This window comes from Amblyomma americanum, chromosome 6, assembly GCF_052857255.1.
Source record: "Amblyomma americanum isolate KBUSLIRL-KWMA chromosome 6, ASM5285725v1, whole genome shotgun sequence".
In the NCBI taxonomy this organism is placed as follows: domain Eukaryota; kingdom Metazoa; phylum Arthropoda; class Arachnida; order Ixodida; family Ixodidae; genus Amblyomma; species Amblyomma americanum.
The window spans coordinates 189,794,526-189,812,566 of NC_135502.1; positions in this window are offsets into that span (position 1 = coordinate 189,794,526).

An 18,041-nucleotide genomic window follows, 5' to 3' on the forward strand; every position below is an offset into this window, starting at 1 on the left:
GATTTATGGTTTATGGGCGTTTAACGTCCCAAAGCGACTCAGGCTGTGAAAGACGCCGTAGGGAAGGGCTCCGGAAATTTCGACCACCTGGGGTTCTTTAACGTGCACTGACATCGCACAGCAGACGGGCCTCTAGAATTTCGCCTCCATCGAAATTCGACCGCCGCGGCCGGGATCGAACCTGCGTCTTTCAGGCCAGCAGCCGAGCTCCATAAACACTCAGCCACCGCGGCGGCCTTTAAAAAGGACGTGCTGGACCCTCCACACGGGACCGGGATGAAGGCAGCGCTCGGGTTAGACATGAATAAGGCTTTCGACAACGTCTCGCACGAGGCCATCCTCACGAACATCTCTAAAATAGACCCACGAGAACGGACATTCAATTAGGTCGATCATTCCCATCCGAGCGGATTGCAGAGCTTGCATTAGTTGGTTTCAAATTGGAGCCCATTAATCTGGGCAGCCAAGGCACGCGACAAGGCTCGGTGCTCTCGCCTTACCTCTTTAACCTTGCACTCATTACACTACCGCCCAAACTCGACGCCTTGCCGGGGCTGCAGCACTCTTTATACGCGGACGACATCACCCTGTGGGTAACCACTGGGAATGACGGCCAAATTGAAGAAACCCTGCAGCAGGCAGTTGACATAATTCAAACTTACGCGTCGGGAGAGGGCCTCGAATACTCGCACTCGAAATCGGAACTGCGGGTTTTTAGGGCAAAGCCACGCGGTAGAAACGCAAACCTGACGCCGCAGACCCCTCTGAATGGATATCTGCAAGGACTTACGGTCAAGGAGGTCCAAACCATACGCATAGTGGGCATGTACATACAGCACAATCGCAAGCACCGACACAGACTCACGGCCACGGCCAATCAGACTGTGCGGCTAATCAGACGGATCTCCAACAAAAGACGAGGCATGAAAGAGAAAGATCTATGTCAACTTGTGCATTCTTTTGTGCTGAGCAGGATCTTCTACTCTCTCCCTTACCTGAAACTGCAGCTCGCAGAAAGGAACAAGGTCGAAGTTGCAATCCGGCAGGCCTACAAGGCGGCCCTTAGCCTCCCGCACAGTACGTCCATGGAAAGCTTTCTGGTCCTTGGGGTTCACAACACACTCTCGGGGCTGTGCGAAGCGCACCTCGTTTTCTAGCTCGGACGACTCACTCGTACGATTACGGCAAGGGCCATCCTCTACAGAGTAAAGATATGTGAACCGCTCCCATAGAGGGACTCGAAAACGCAGTTACCCACGCACATCAGGAAAGCTCTTTTGATTAAACCCCTACCCAGGAATATGCACCTCGCACACCACGAAGGCCGACACACAGCAAGGGCTCGCGCCCTACACAACAAATACGGGCGAAACGAGAATGTGGCGTACGTGGACGCAGCGGAATACCGACAAACCCAGAGAAAAGCGTTTTCACTTGTCGCGGTGAACGGGAACGGCACCCCGTTGGCGGCCGCGTCGATAGAAACCACCGCCTCCGAGACGGCGATGGGAGCGGCGAAGCCTTAGCTGTAGCGAATATAGTGGATATATTATATTCAGCGACTCCAAAACATCCATCCGCAATTTCTCGAGGGGCTGTATCACATCTACCTCACTCCGCATTCTTCAAAACGCCCCCTTCCGATTAAAGAAGTTCAATTCATCTTGATCCCGGCACACTCGTCTGATCCAGTGAACGAGGCGGCTCACGCGCAAGCCCGAGGTTTCGTCTACCAAGCAGTCAGCGCGCCCTCCGACCCGAATTTCACGAGGGACAGGTTCATAACATTTCATGATATGAACCTCCCCACAAATCGATATCAAAAGCGCAGGAAGTTACCTGGCGCCGAATGCAAACACGCTCCCTTCTGAATCCGGTAGTGCTTGCTCTCATGTACCCTGGCCAGTATGACCCAAACTGCCATAAATGTGGTGAAAGGGCCACATACGACCCCATTCTCTGGAACTTTGCAAATGATCCGCCTCCGGCGGAGTCGATACAGCTCCCTTCTCCTGAGCGGTATGAGGCCGTGCTGGTCAGCTCGGACCTGACATTCAATTACGGGCAATCGAGCGGGCCAATGAGGTCACCGCCAGCGATTGGCTAGCGGCCATCTAGTCAGTGTCTCCTGCAACCTGCTCTCGTCGCGATAACTGCTTTACAATCCAAAAATCGACATATCGCTGCACCCCTCAGCCACGCGGAGGCATGCGGGTGGAGGCAAATTTTAGTTTAAATCTTGAGACAGGTAAGTAAGCTTCCACTTTTTAACTAATTTTGGATGAGGCAGCGTGCATTTCATGAATGAGGTACGAGTCATGTATTTATCTCTCGTGGCCACTGCCGAAGTTTTATTCAAGCGCTGTCACTTTCAAGAACAACGAGTGCTTACATGGAGGAATGCGGAAAAAAGTAAAGGTATTTGAAGATAGGAAAGGATGCAGTAGCTCCCGCACCTCGACATCTTAGTGGAAGCCTCAACCGCGCCTTTAAGCATGCAAATGAAGGCGCATATGTCGTCATTCTGAACCCCTTCCACAGCACGATCGGGGAACTCGTGGAGGCCCATCGACAGGCCCAAAACGTCAGGCTGACACAAACCTCCACTAGCCTTTATATCCTACTCCCTCGGGATCAGAACACCGGCCAACGACACAACCCTCCTCCCAATTCTTCAACGCATTCACCGAGAGCTGCTCATCAAGCCGCTGCCGAGAAATATCCACCCATCCCACTATGAGCAGTGCCGCCGAGCCCATGCGAGGGCACTCCACCGAGAGCACGCCTCGGAGCCAGATTCCGTATGGGTGGACACTGCCTGAACGGGGGATTTAGCGACCACAGCCGTGATCGAATCCTTTTCATCCGCCCTCCTCACACTACCTCTTTTCCCAGACACCGCCCCAGATGCTGCAGAGGAAAGCGCCATCCAAATTGCCATCACCCGCACAGAAGGTTGGTACCTTTTAACGGACTCTAAAAGTGTAATTCTAAATTTTGCGCGGGGCCGAGTCGACGTCCCTGCTTTTGGCATACTGGGCTCGCCCGATGCACCCCAACCACGCCTTGTTGAGCTGATATGACTCTCTGTGTACTCCGGGAATCACGAAAACGAGGCCGCCAACATTTTAGCCCGAAGTTCTTTAAACAGGGCCCAGGTGACATCGAATTGGAGATTCGCGAGGGAGGGAATGCACTTGTTCAGCGAGCTGACGCAGGCCTACAGAGCCTCGCGCCAGCTTTACCTCCGCCCGATCATCATCGTCATCTGCCTGACTTCGCCCACCGCAGGGCAAACGCCTCTGCCATGTCTCTCCAATTGACCCTGTCCTTTGCCATCTGTGACCACGCTATGCCTGCGAACTACTAAATCTCATCCGCCCACTTAACCTTCTGCCACCCCTTGCTACGATTGCTTTCTCTTGGAATCCACTCCGATATCCTCAGACCAGCTGTTATTGTGCCTTGGCATTACATGCCCTGCCCACACCTATTTCTTCATCTTTATTTCGACCAGAATGTCAGTAATCCGCGTTTGTTCCCTCACCCACTCTGCCTGCTTCTGCTCTCTTAACATTGCACCTATCATTTTTATTTCAATCGCTCGCTGCGTTAACCTTAAGCTGAACCCTTTCCTTAGCCACCACGATGATACTGCGAACGTGACTACGGGCAAGATACAGCTAGTGTATATCATTCTCTTGAGTTATATTGTTGAATTGACATTCAGAATCCAATAGAACCTGTCATATGCGCTCCACACTATTCTTATTTCAATATTTATTTTACTTCCATGATCCGGATCAGCTATCACTACCTGCCCTAAGAAGATGTATTCTTTTACCACTTCCAGCACTTCGCTGCCAATTGTGGACTGCTGTTCCCTTGCTAGACTGTTGAACATTACATTGGTTTTGTGCATCTTAATTTCTCGACCCACCGTCTTGCTCTGCCAGTCTAACTCATTGATCATGATTTACAATTCACCTCACGGGTGACTCAGCAAGTCAATTTCATCAGCGGCTCGCAGAATATTTCAGTTTTCTCCATTACCTCTTATCTCCTACTGTTTCCAGTTCAGGAAACCTCCTCTAAACAGGCAGTGAACAGCACCGGCGAGATCGTGTCTACTTGCCTGACGCCTTTCCTTATATGAATTTTATCGCTGACTTTTTGGAAGATATCGTAGCTGTACAGTTGCTATATATATATCGTCCAGTATTTTAACATAAGGCCCTTCTACACCCTGACTCGAGAATGCCTGTATGAGCGCTGAGGCTCTCACTGACTCAAATGCATTCGCATAATCAATGAAGTGTATAATAGGCGTTGGTTTAATTCAGCGCACTTCTCTATAGCCTGATCGATACAGTGAACCAGATCTACTGTGGAATATTCTTTACGAAAACCTGTCTGATCATTCGGTTGATTAAAGTGTAATTACCTTTGTAAATACCTTCTAGGCAACGGACAGTTAGCTGATTGTTCTCTAATTCTTCAAGTTCTTCGTGTCTCTTTTCTTTTCAATAAGATAATGTTTGCGTTCTTCCAAGCTTCTGATACGGTCGACGTCATAAGGCATTGCGTATAGAGGGCGGCTAGTTTTCTACCACCATCTGCCCTCCGTCCTTCGAAAGATTTGCTGTTACCTGATGCTCACCAGCTGTTTTTCCCTTTTATATTGCCCCTAAGGATTTTTTTACTTCGTCTTTCCTTACTGGCGGGATGACACATTGCGATGCGCCACTGTCACTCTCATTAACATTCCGATTACATTGGCTACTGCATACATTTTTGTAGAACTCTTCGGCTTCTTTAACTATCTTATCCATATTGCTAATGACACTGCCATCCATGTCTCTTAACGCATTCATCCGATTTTTACCTATACCTTGTTTCCTCTTCACTGCTTTTAGGCTACCTCTGTTATTTAAAGCATGCTCGATTCCCTCCATAATAAAAATATTTATGTCGGCTACGTTGCTATTTTTCAAGAACTTCGATAGATATGCTAGTTTTATACTGTATGTAGGATTAGACGCCCTCATGCTCTGGCGTTTTTTATTCAGATTTTGCGTCCTATGAGACAGCTTTCCTGCAACTGGTCGAACCGTCCTACCGCCTACTTCTACTGCGCACTCCGTAATGATAGCTGTGAGATTTTCGTTAATTGTATGAACATTAGGAACGCCATTCTCAGTTAAAGATGAATAGTTGTTCTGAAGAGATATCATGAATTCCTCTAGTTTCCTTCTAACCGCTATCTAATTAGTGGACTTCCTCTTCACTCTCTTCCGTTCTCTCTTCAAGCCTAAGATAAATCCAAGCCTTATCATCCTGTGGCCCCTACAAGGAACATTTCCGAGGACGTCCACATCCTGAACTATGCTAGGTTTAGCGCGTTGTATGAAGCCAAATTCATTTTTATTTTCAACATCGGGGCTCTTCCAGGTCCATTTCCTGTTCTTCCTTTCGGGGAAGAAAATATTCTTGATCCGTAGATTATTTCTAGCTGAGAACTTTACTAATAACCGTCTTCTCCAATTTCTAGAACACATCCCACAGTCACCTACCACATGGTCGCCAGCCTGCATCTTGCGCACCTTCGCATTGGAATCGCCGATCAGTACAGTGTACTGTGAATTTAGTGTGCTCATTGCCCTCCCCTCCCTAGATAAAAACACGTAGAACTCTGGTGCAAACTACAGACACTCTGCATTCACCCCTGGCCAAAGCCCACTATCATTCCTCATAACCACTCCTGCCTTTGCCCAGTGCCCAGAAGCCTTAGCCTCTTCCCTCCACATTCTCTCCCCCTGTCCGGCGGACCCTCCCCCGCGCGGCCTTGAGAACCTCAAGACGTGGGAGGACTGGGAGAGCCTGCGGCGCACGGAGGACCAGGCTGTGCTGACCATTGCCGCTGGCCGGGTTGCTAGTGCTATGAACCTTAAGGACATAAACGCTTGAGTGCAGTGGGCTCGTGCGGGGACCCAGGGGCGTGCCCCAAATTCCTCTCCAACAATAATGTTTTTTCTCTCTTGGAAGCACTACCGCAATTATCAGAAACATGCAAATGAAGGTACATATGTCATCGGTCCAAACCCCTGTCGCAAGATAGCCTCCAACTTGTCTGAAGCATGTAAGCTATATGCAAAGAGAAATGCTGACACCATAAAAAAAGCTGTTCGATTAACGGTTGTTCAAAATTGTGGTGAATGTTTTCGGGAATACTGCCACCACATTAAGGCGGTGGCAGTATTACTATCATTTTGAAGTGATGGCAGTATCATGATGAGTGATGACATGGCTGCGATTTCATCTGCACCTTCGATATCTGTTGCTCAAAGCAGTGTCGTCGATTTCAGCAAAGGACGCAATTTTGCGCCGCACGTCTCTTTCCACCATTAATCTGTGACGACGTGATCGTTTTTAATTTCGTTAACTAAAAAACACCTTTTCTTTAATTACACCAATTGGTTTACTTATTAATGGAGTGACATCATTCATCAGGGCATATAATTTCATAACTTTATGACTCATTATTATTCATATTTTACACATTGACTCACCTGGAGTGATGTCATCGATAGGAAACATTTTGTAGACAAGTTTGACACAGACAACTCAGCCATATAATGGTTACGCATTAATAAATACAAATATGACCTGGAATGTTAACGCGCCACGAAAAGGTGAGCCCAGGGAGAGATTTAAAGTTTTAGCTATGATTATTAAGGATTATTTATGCAACAGCTTAGAGCGAACGTTAGGAGGAAACGCCGTGAGCGTTCTCACACTAATTAAGAATAGTTGAGAGAGATGTGACGTCATACCTTGAACTGCGGAATGAGATTGATTAAAACTGCAGTTTAATTGTGACTATTACGTTGTATTATTGTTGAAATGTCATTAAGAGAGAGTGTAAATTATTTACGCTCAAAAGAAAGCGCGGGTAATTGCTCGGGAATTGAACCAAAGACATTGTGTTGCAAGCCTTATATGCTACTCTAAGCTACTGGGGTAATTTCTTTCGACTTAGTTAATTGTGTGAATTGTTGCCAATCACGTGATCTAGTAAGCCTACTGATGTATGCTAATGCGTATATAATTATATCTCATACTTAAGAAGGAACAGACCAAATTAATGCTGTCGCTTTATATACTTCAGGTGGAGCACAGGTGTTTCCCTAATTTTCTTCCCTTTTTGGCTGATGTTTTAGAGTATACTTATATCTCACATCACAGCTTCACCTTCTGTAACAAAAACGTTGCATGCGTTGCGCACGGTGCTCTCTATACCATCAGTAGAGTGCGGATTTCATAATGAGCTTGTTTAGAGTGTGCTATGCCTGCTACCAAAAGATTGCCAATTATTGACGACTTCGAAATTTCCCGGAGGAATTGTGTATCAGCTGAACAGGGCCCTTAGTGACTCAGGAAAAAAACAGATTATAGAGCGCTCAGTTTTTGCAAGCGTGTTGTAATGTTTTAGACAGGGCAAGACATTAGGTGCAGAGGAAGAGTGAATGTCGAACCAACATATACCGAACTCGAAGGACATCAAAGAATAGTGGAATATTAGACATGTAAACATGGCAGTAGTTAAGGTGATCGGTAACGTAAAGACAAGAATAAATGCACCCATTCTAGCGACGTATCACAGGCAGCGACGTGCCGTCTGCCGGCATCCAGGCGAAATACTGATCGGTAGGCCTTGCCAGCCCTAACCTGCTTTGCATCGAAGGAGCAGCGGATGGTTCTCTGGATGAAGCGACTGCCTATTATACAATGTGTGATATTGTAACCAATGCCGTAAAAATACAGAAATCCAATTAATGGAAATGCACAATTGGCTTCCTGAAGTCCATAGGCAGCGAAGCGCGCAAAGCACGCCAGATAATGGCCGCCGATAGGAGTTGGTTAGATTGGCTTCACTGCATAACAGCGATGTGTCGCGAAACACCAGCACAAGAGAAAGAAGGCAACCTTCTAGCACACCTCACGTTCAGTCCGTGACGCAGGGCCGTGAGGAGAAGCGCGAATTACAGGGATGGGACTCACGATCTAATATATTGAATGACCGGAGTAAAAGGAGTTCCGTATACGACACGTAACAATGCTTTGACACAGGAGTTACAAGGGGATGATCTGTGCTCGATATTTCCAATAATTTGAGTTACCCGGGTTCGAAATGGCCGTACTAGTCTGCATTAGCACATGAATTCTGCAATGCGAATTCTGTTGAAATTCAGAGCTGTGGAAGATAGGTCGTGGTGCTGTTTGTCGCTCTCTTGCAGATAGAGCTTAGTTGGTCGAATGGCCTAAAATTTGGGACTCGTATTTGTGCCTCAACCGCCCGCCTTTAAGCTCAGCAGAGTTCCAATGGAAGTCTTTATTTGCCCAGTTCCGCCTAAACTGTGCATGTGGCTACAGCGAATGGCAATTTTTTATTGTTCGTAGCGCCATTGCGCTTGAAGTGCAGATAGTGTGGTCCGGAAACGACCTTGCGATAAAGATTAATGACAAGCCTGCCTCCAAGTGAATAGCCCGTAAATAGGCAAGTTGTTCAAAACTATAAGCAACAGCAAGAGCAACCGTGACTGCAGTGAATAAAGTATGCATGATAATCATTACATCATAGCAAAATGTACAGGGCGTTTCTTATATGACTGTACAAAATTTAAAACAAAATTGGTGTTTTAAGTTAAAAGAGCGATTTTTTCAGCACAGCGTTGTCAACGGTGTGGTACATCGCAAACAGCTACAACATGCTAACAAGCAGGCTTTTTAACTGATATTTAATTGCTAAGTTTTAGTCTATTACAGTTGGGCTCGTTAATTACTGAGTGGCCTGTAGACTGCGCTAGGTAATATAAATATTATTGTTTAGAATTTCGGGGGTAACGCGGTAACCCCCGGAGTTGTAAGCGAACAAATTTTGGCTACATCGCGCCAAAATTCATTGTCTTTCGGGAAGGTTGCAAGCAAGCAACTTCTCCAGCGCACGTAACTCGACAAATTAGCTACAATGTGTTGGTGCACACCGCCAAGGGTAACCGGGTTAGGGAAATTCTAAAAAAAATGATACAGATAATAATTGCCGTTGGCTATACGCCACTCAAAAATCAAAGGCCAAACAGTAACAGATAGAAACATAACTATTCTTTACTAATTAACCAGCCTGGTAGTTAGCACGTCTTAGGTTTTTCTGGTGTACTACACCGCTCACAATGCTATGCCAAAAAGCGGTCTTATAACTCAATAACCCCATTTTTTAAATTGTGAAGTGTTAGTTAAAACGCCCTGAAAAGTTAAAGGAATACATGTGTTCTGTAAAAACGACGCGCCATATAGCAAGAAAACTGAATATAGAGCACTCTAAGGCCTAGAAACAAAACACACTAAGTTGCGGTCAAAAGGACGACATTGAGAGAAAGAGAGCAGTTTTATTTTCATGCTGTCATGAATACTAGAATTTTCAAACTCACAAACAAACGATTGGAATCTTGAAATGTTTCTGAATTTAAAAAAAATATTCAATTAGTTTTTATTCCCGGTCATAATTAACACCCCGTTCAGAATTTTATGCCTGATTTGGGTGACATCCCCCATTCTGTGTCGCGCAGCCCTGCAGCAGCGGCTACAAACACCTGCCAAGTTAAGAAGCGTGCCTTTTTCGTAATTGCGCCACCTCCTCGGCAATTAAGTGCACTAAAACATGAAGTGCTTCGAAACAATATATAGAGTAAGCTTTAATTCTCTCGTCGTGGAGTCTCATCTGTACTTATAGAAATCATTTTCAAAGAAATGTACTTTGCACTGCACCTAAATTGAAGAATAATTAATAGAAGTGTTGGAATGCGTAAATATATTCCAGGAAATCTCATCCGCCCTTTCGTAGCGCTTCTCGTTTTCTTCGGGAACAAGGAGTATTCAAAAGGTGGCTTGCGAGTACACCGAAGGCGTGTGCGATTAGCAAGTCCACCAGAATGCGCCAGCCCATAAGTGCTCACCACGCCGCCCTCATCATCGGCGAAGGCTAGCCGGCAGAGGTAGGGCACTCCGCTCGAAGCCAACCAGCTCTGTTTGCTGTGCTGCGGGAGCAGGTGGCTTGTCCACTGCACCGGCGCGAGACAGGTAGAGCAGTCACCGCCACGCCGAGTTTATTGCTTTTCATACACGTCACAGCAACGTTATTCCCTTTTAAAATTCATAGGCTTCATTAAGAAGGGAACCGATGGAATTGGAGTGCCTTTAGAAACGAGACATACGTGCGTTGGACACTTTGACACTACGAGCTATATTACATTACAGAGGCTCTACCCACCTTGTGTTCTTGTTCGGAAAAAATATTAGGAGCATACACGCGGCGCGAGTACGTTGAGAGCCAAACTGTGGCACACATCACCGATTACCTCGGCGTCAACCTCCGGCATTTATCTACACTGCGATCTTGCTGCACATGTCCACGCCTTTGATAGCGACAGGTGGATTGAGCAGCAGAAATCCTATGCTGTCTTGTACTTCTGTTCCCAAGACAGTCTGGAATGCAGAGTGAAGGACGATTAGTAGGTTTAGACACAAGGCGAAGCTCAGACAGAAGGCGACGGCAGCAGGAACCGTCGGTTCACTAGAGGATCAAAGAAAAAAACAAAGCCTTGGTAGAGGCGACCAGCTCGAAGGGACTGGAAGCAAAATTATACAAGTCGCCGTAGCACCGGTAGTTCACACTTGAGAGAAAGGATTGAACGGGCAAATATTCCCTAATAGACCTTGAAGCGACTTTTCTCTTGTAATGAGACGTTAGTTAGATGTCAAGCGCTTCCTTTTACACTCTAAGAGTTTTGTAAGTTATATGATACCAAAAATGATGTTGCAGTACGCACCTAATTTCGAGATATATCTATTTTTCACTTCTTGCAAGTATTCTTCTTGGAACAGAAAGAACCTTCTGGCGTCAACTTTGAGTTCCACGTCTTCTTTTTCAACAAACTGCCTCACCAACTGCGCGCAGACAAACAGACAATAAGCGTTTCTCAATGTAGCTATTTGCAAATGAGTGGCAGCACATATTATGACTTTTTTTGTTAAATTATTTCTTCCTCTAGCGCTCTTGCGCGCGTTCTACTGGGAAAGGTTCTTGGAGCAATGTCGATCATTCATCCTTGTGCATTCGAGAATATTGTGGATAGCTGTATAATAAAACACCAGTGCCTCAAACAGAACAATATCGAAGCACTCATCCATCATGGCGAAATGCGAGTGAACGTACTACTAGCAAACATGGACAATTTTTACGTTATGTCATGCAGATCACCAAACTCAGTCCATTCATCGGTCTGTATCGGGCGCATCGCGCCCTCTGTACTCGCGTCTTTTGCATCCTACCATCCTCGTCTCTTTGTGTGCCCGTAGCAGTGCTCGGTCTTCCCGTTATCGTAGGCCTTGCATGATCGTCTCTAAGGGCAGTTACTGTCATGCGTTTTAAATGTCTGACGAAGAATACACTATGGTGGTTACGTATAGGCCTAGAGTTATAGGCACATTGCTCACTCCCTCTCGCCGTATTATCATCATCACGATGCTACAAAGGTAGCAGCGCCTCCTGGCATGAGCCATACCTCCTATCCCTCAGTCTCCATCTTTGAAACGCCAGTGCGCCGTGCCAGCCTTCTCTGTTTCTAGGAGGCTCTGCGCAACCCCTCAGTTCCATGCAGCGCACGGCTGCGAAACGAAGACTATATTTCAAGCTACCACGTGTAGCTATCGCTACAAAAAGTGTGGATAGAGCACAGACGCATATAAACTATTTGGGGATGGATGCGAAGCAAATGTACGAGCGGCCTCGGGTGGAAGTTGAGGCGTTTTAACATGAGACAGCTGATGCTTGAAGAAAATTGGAAGGGGTTTCACTTAGTTCAACTGCGCAGACGTGCAAAAGCATGCGGCGATTCTTCAGGAGTAATATTCTCAGAAAACATGTCCTGGAATGAACATATTAACACTATGTGTACACAAATCCGCAAATCAGTTGGCGTGTTTAACACAACCCGGCATTCATTTCCTGTCGCCATAAAAAACTCATACACCATTCTCTTTTCCATTCTCATCTCTGTTACTGTGTGTCAGTTTGGGAAAATACGACGTCCCAAAACCTGCATAAATTGACTAATTTACAAAAGAAAGCAGTACGAGCCATACAAAATGCACATTTTCTTGAATATACGGAAGGATTTTTTCAGACACTTAATATACTTAAAGTGGCAGACGTGTATAATAACAACTACTAAGATGCTATAAAAGTGCAGTCGATGGAAAACTGGACTTATTTTGACCAAATGCAAACCTCAAACACATCCACTACGTGTACCCTTATAGACACCAACCCCCATGGCAAATAAAATTCTCTCACACAGAGTACGGCCGGCAGCGCGCAAGTTGTACACCATCTAAACTAATAAACTACTTTGATCAGCTTGGTATCGATGTATTGACGCTAAATAATCGGCGCCTAACATAATTATTCCTGTAGATAATATGCATCGCATTTCACTCTAGAAAAAAGAATCAAATATTCAATTACAAGTGCAATCGTGTTTTTCTGTGTCCCCTGTGTACTGCATGCATATGCCTTCCAAGATTTTCATATTTGATTACCATGTGCTATTTCGACACAGTTTTCTGTTACAACATATGTTATCATAAATGACAGATCTCAGTGGTATTTCTGTCTTTGTAACTCTTGATCAGCATCGATTACATGTTTTTTTTTCTTTTGTTATCAGTGTGCGTGCATGCGCGTTTCTTTACATGTACTATAGCCTGTCACTGCTTGAGGGGCGGACGGGGCTTTTGTCAAGCTGCGAAACTTGTAGCTTTTTCTCCGCCGCCCTTTTTCGCCACCTGCACACTTTGTTGGTGAAATAAATGCTCATTGATTGCAGGAGGCCCTTAGTCTTCGCCTTAAGCGCATGACGCGATGTAATTTGTGTTTTAATGTCCACATATGCAGAATTGCTCATTCTCAACTTAGCATTCATAAATAGATGCGAGTCCTGATACCACCACCAGCGCAGTGGGGAAGCGGTTCAGTGATGCGCCACTGCACTGGCAGCTGGCTGCTCTTATCACAGCCATCGGTATGGATTGTGTGACCCAAGTTGTTCAAGGATGCACTGACGGTACCCTCTTGAACACATGGCGTATTGAAGCTTTCGGTTCAAAATTGGAAAAGCTACCAGGAACAATTCGTTTGAGGCACTTGGATACCTCTTAACTGCGGGAAGGCGAAAGCCGTTTGCGACTCATTGCACTGATTTGAGTTTGCCGCGCTTGAATTAATTTCACGACAGAAGAGAAGCTGGCGCGAGCGTGGCATCACGTGACCTAAGTCATGTGACCTATGCGGCGATGTAACGAAAGAACGGCCATCGCGGGTTGTTCACGTCACCTAGGCGGCGATGCAACGGGCGGACGGTCACCGCGAGTATGAGCCATTAAAGGCTATCGCCGTTATAGGGGCACAGTTTTATGTGAGTTCCTTATAACCAGCTCTGCGCAGCTGCCACAAAGGCTTTGTAGTCACAAAAGGAAAGACGTCTCTCTGTATTTCGACTGTGCCATCAGTAATAAAAGGCGCAGCGCTGCGATCTTGCCATTGCCGTTTGCTGACAGTACAGTTAGTAATCCTGATGAGAACTGAACTGCCACAGCCGAACTGCCACTTTCCGCAGAATATTCACGATGTAGCCACGCAGTCCTTCAGCGATCAAACAGCCTCGTCAAACGCGGTGGTTAAACATGGTGCCCACCAGTTTCATCCTCCGTCTGTAAATCACGCTACAAAACAAGGAATTCATTCCACTCGACAGGTTCACAATGTTCAACGCAATTAGTTAAACACTGTTCGGTATCACTTTTCTGGGGCGTTGCACTCACTCTGGCTGCCTGTTGCAAGGTCGTCAATCTCAAGATGCGTATTAACTCTGAACCATAGAGTACAAAAAGCGATACTCTTTTTTTTTTTCTCCCAGGTTGTCGGAACTTTCCTGTTCAAAAAAATTAATTTTTTTGCTGGCCTCAGTCGCCAGCCAACTGCGGTCACAGGGCGAGTGTTTCCCAGCAAATTTTTGGGGGTAGAAAAAAAATATGAGCTATGTGACAAAAAAGTCTGCACGCGAATGTGCGACGGTTCTTAAGCTAGCTGCAGCGATAAGCTTAGCGCTCACCCATTTGGCATAATATCTGCACAAAAAAGCAACAATCAGGTAATCAGGTGTCACGCCTGATTAATGGGTTAACGCCTGATTAACTCCTGATTAACGGACAATCCGGTTGGCAAACTGACGAGTAAAATTAATTACAAAATTGAAAAATGACGAAAACATGCATGAAGTTTGTGACTAATCGAAAATGATAGTGAAGAGAAAAATTATCGAGTGTTTCCTACCGCTCATTCCGGAATTCTCATATCAACATCCTGCTCCCCTACTAGTAGTTAAGCTGTAAAGCTTTTTTTACGCTTTTGGGGCAGCTTATTTGTGTCCCTGCTTATAATGCTGCTCAGTAGGTAGCGTAATTTTGCTCCTTAAATTCCAGTCAGAATGCATCGGCAGCATTCTAGATAGCGATGCAATCTGTACTGAATCCCTTCACTCTTACACTCGAGTCCACCTGAGACCTCTAACATTGGTCACAGATTTAAAGGATTGGCAAAGCTTCTATAGCATTGCGCGACATGTTCAGCTCTACATTATTCAAAGCCTAATCAACCCGCTGTATCAACGTAGTTGTTTTATATGAGAGCGTTTAGAGGAACGAAGTTTAGTATTTCATGTGCAGCAAAGGGGAAACAGGCAGCAAAATAAATTTCCTCTAAAGAAAGATTTACATAAAATTAGTAAAAACAGCATAAGCGAAGTGGGAACCCTGGTGTAGGTGCGCCAGATAAATTTCCGCTCCAAATTTAAGCGATAAATGCGGCTGCTATTGAAAATATGACGCATGCTTTGAAACTCTGCTTTCAAAGACGGCCACACGGTGAGGAAATCATTGAAAATGTTTGCAGTGAGCGGTGGCTGAATGACTGAAATTCTGGTATGTTGCACCACATAAGCTTTGCGATACCATTGTGCTGCTCACCGCTACAGGTGCAGGGGTCCTCCAATACGCTTAATTTGACACGTGCACATGTGCAGCTCTCCTGCACATTACCTTCCAGCGGTGTCTGTCAGCTGCCAGTATCGAACACGGAGGTAATAAAGGGGTCATTTACGTGAGTAATTTAAATATTTGCGATTTTATGGGGGTTTAACGTGCAAAAGCAACTAAGGCTTTGAGAGACGCCGTAGTGAAGGGCTCCGGAAATTTCGACCACCTGGGCTTATTTAACGTGCACTGACATTGCACAGAACGCGGGCGTCTAGAGTGTTGCCTCCTTAGAAGTTCCACCGCCGCGGCCGGGATCGAACCGGCGTCCTTCGACCCAGCAGCCAAGCGCCATAACAATTCAGCAACCGCGGCAGAACAGTAACTGAAAGAAAATAAGAGCTGTTTAATTGTGCGCTACGATGTTTATGCTTATTGCCTGCTCTATACTTCTTTGAAAATGAGACGGATAAAGTGTTTCCTGTGCTCGCACCAAACAGTCCTGGAAGCATTCGGATATATGTAGTGGTTTTGCATTGCGATGTGATAAATAATCAAATTTTTTATCGTAGAACTCAGCACATGGGTGCACTGAACTGAAGCGCTTGTCCGCAGTTTCGAGTCTAGAACAAAGCACTTTTTTGATGGCAGTGCCGGTTGGCCACGGCTGCTTTATTTATATGTGGTGCTTGATAACGGCCGCTATATAAAGAATAGCATGCTGATATACACTGCCTTTATTGTCAAAAAGGCATGTTTTTTTTCTTGATATTATGCAGGCCTGGTAGATTCGAAAATTCTTAAATCAATAAAAGTGTGCCGAATTAAAGCACTGCGCGTTTTCATCGAAATTAATCATTATCATCGCCATCCTGACTACACCCAGATACACGACAAAGGCGTTTAGTATATCTTTCTGATTAACCCGTTCCTGTACCAGTCGTGGCCAACTTATCCCCGCTAACTTGTAACCTAACATTCTGCCCCCCCCCCCCTCCTCCCTGATACGCTTGCATTCTCTCTGGGATCCACTCGGTTACTCTTAATCACAAACGATTATCTTGCCTCCGCAGTGGATGTCCCGCCCAAGCACAGTTCTCTTGATTTCGAGTACGCAATCACCAGCGTTTGTTCCCTGACACTTGCTGCCTTCTTGCTTTTTCTTATTGTTGCACCTCGCGTTTTCCTTTCCGCAGCTCTCTGCGTTGTCCTCAATTTAAGTTCAACCCTTTTATTAACCATTCACGTTTCTGACCCCACGGGTGAGTATCGGTAACATAGAGCTGTTATGTACTTTCCTCTTGAAAGACGTTGGTAAACTTCCATTCATCATATGAGACTAACTGCCCAGTGCGCGCTACCTCATTTTTATTTAGTTCTGTCGAATATATCTGTCGCCTACCCACATTAAACACTGAGCAAGCAAGATTTTGCTCCTTTGTGTCTGTCACAATGCCGACAGTGGTATGGAGTTAGCATGTCAAGCAGCCCCGCTACACCTTGCCTCGAAGCGTATGACAACGACTGCGAACTGTCGACCACGCCCTTTTCTGCTGCTCTCTACACTCCCTGTCTGCCCCACAGCGCATCTCACTGCCACTTTTGTTAACGCCTGTAACATAGGCTCGAAGATGGAATGGATCTTCCTATTTTCTCCGCTGGTTAGGTGTTTATGTGTAACGCTTTCTCAGAAACTCTCGTTTTCTTTCTTTATTCAACACTGCAAACATTAAGCAGACCCCAGCTGGATAGGTAAAACGATAAACAAAGCAATGCAAACAAAGTTAACAAATTGCCGAAGCGTGGCGAGAGGTAATAATTATTCCAATTGGCTGCAGTGCGAGTGAAAATGAAAATCTGAGTAAATATGTTCGCACAAACTACTGCGTCTGCGAATTTGGATGGTGGCGACGAGTGTGCCTCGACGTTGAAGTAGACATGCTGATAGGCCAATGGCTAGATGCAGAAGTTGGGGAAGGAAAAAACTGCAAACCTAATTATTTTCTCTCTGCGTAGAAGACACCCTGCATTACTTCAGAGTGTGAGTCATACGGTGGATATTTCCACTGAACAATCCTCAGAGCCTTCCCCAGTACCTTATTGAGAAGAGTAATAATGTGTTTATTAAACGGGTCCCAAACAACGCATGCAGGAGTCGATCAGAAGGCAGCCACATTTTCTCTCATTTTTCTGCTCCGAATTGAGAGCGATTGATGGAATAGTTATTTTTTCATATGATCGATATTTCCGGAATTCAATGCGTCCGATCTTTAGTGTGAGACTGTCATGCGGAACTATAACGAAAGCTTTGTTGAAAAGTAGAAATATTGCAATGTATTACTGTCACTCATAGCATAAATTTTGAGTACCATTTTTGAACCCGTGCAGGGTATTATAGCGAACTCAGTGGTCATCAAAATTTCATTATACTGATTAGTAATAATGTGTTCAACTAGTTTACAAAATGAGGATGTAGGAGTTATTAGACGGTAATTTTGTAATAAAGCCGGTCACCTATCTTATGCAAGGGTCCAGTTCTGGCTACCTTCCAGGCACTCTTACATGTTGTTTCAAACAAACACAAAAATAATAAAAGAATGTAATTAGCACAGCATATCGCTTCACAAATATGATAGGAAGGTTGTCAGGACCGCATGATGATTTTTTAAAAATTTAGTTGCATAGAAGCTATGCCAGGGCATGAAAAAATTCATATAAGAGGGGTGAAATACTGCTTCACTGGAATAACAAATTACCAAATTAGGAAACACACTGTGACCGTTGTCATCAAAATGGCACGCATGGTCACGGTAATCGGTAACTATAGGTTCATAAGGATAAATTGGAGAGACTGCGTTAATTTTTTGCTTGCATAATTTCAAATGTTTTTGTTT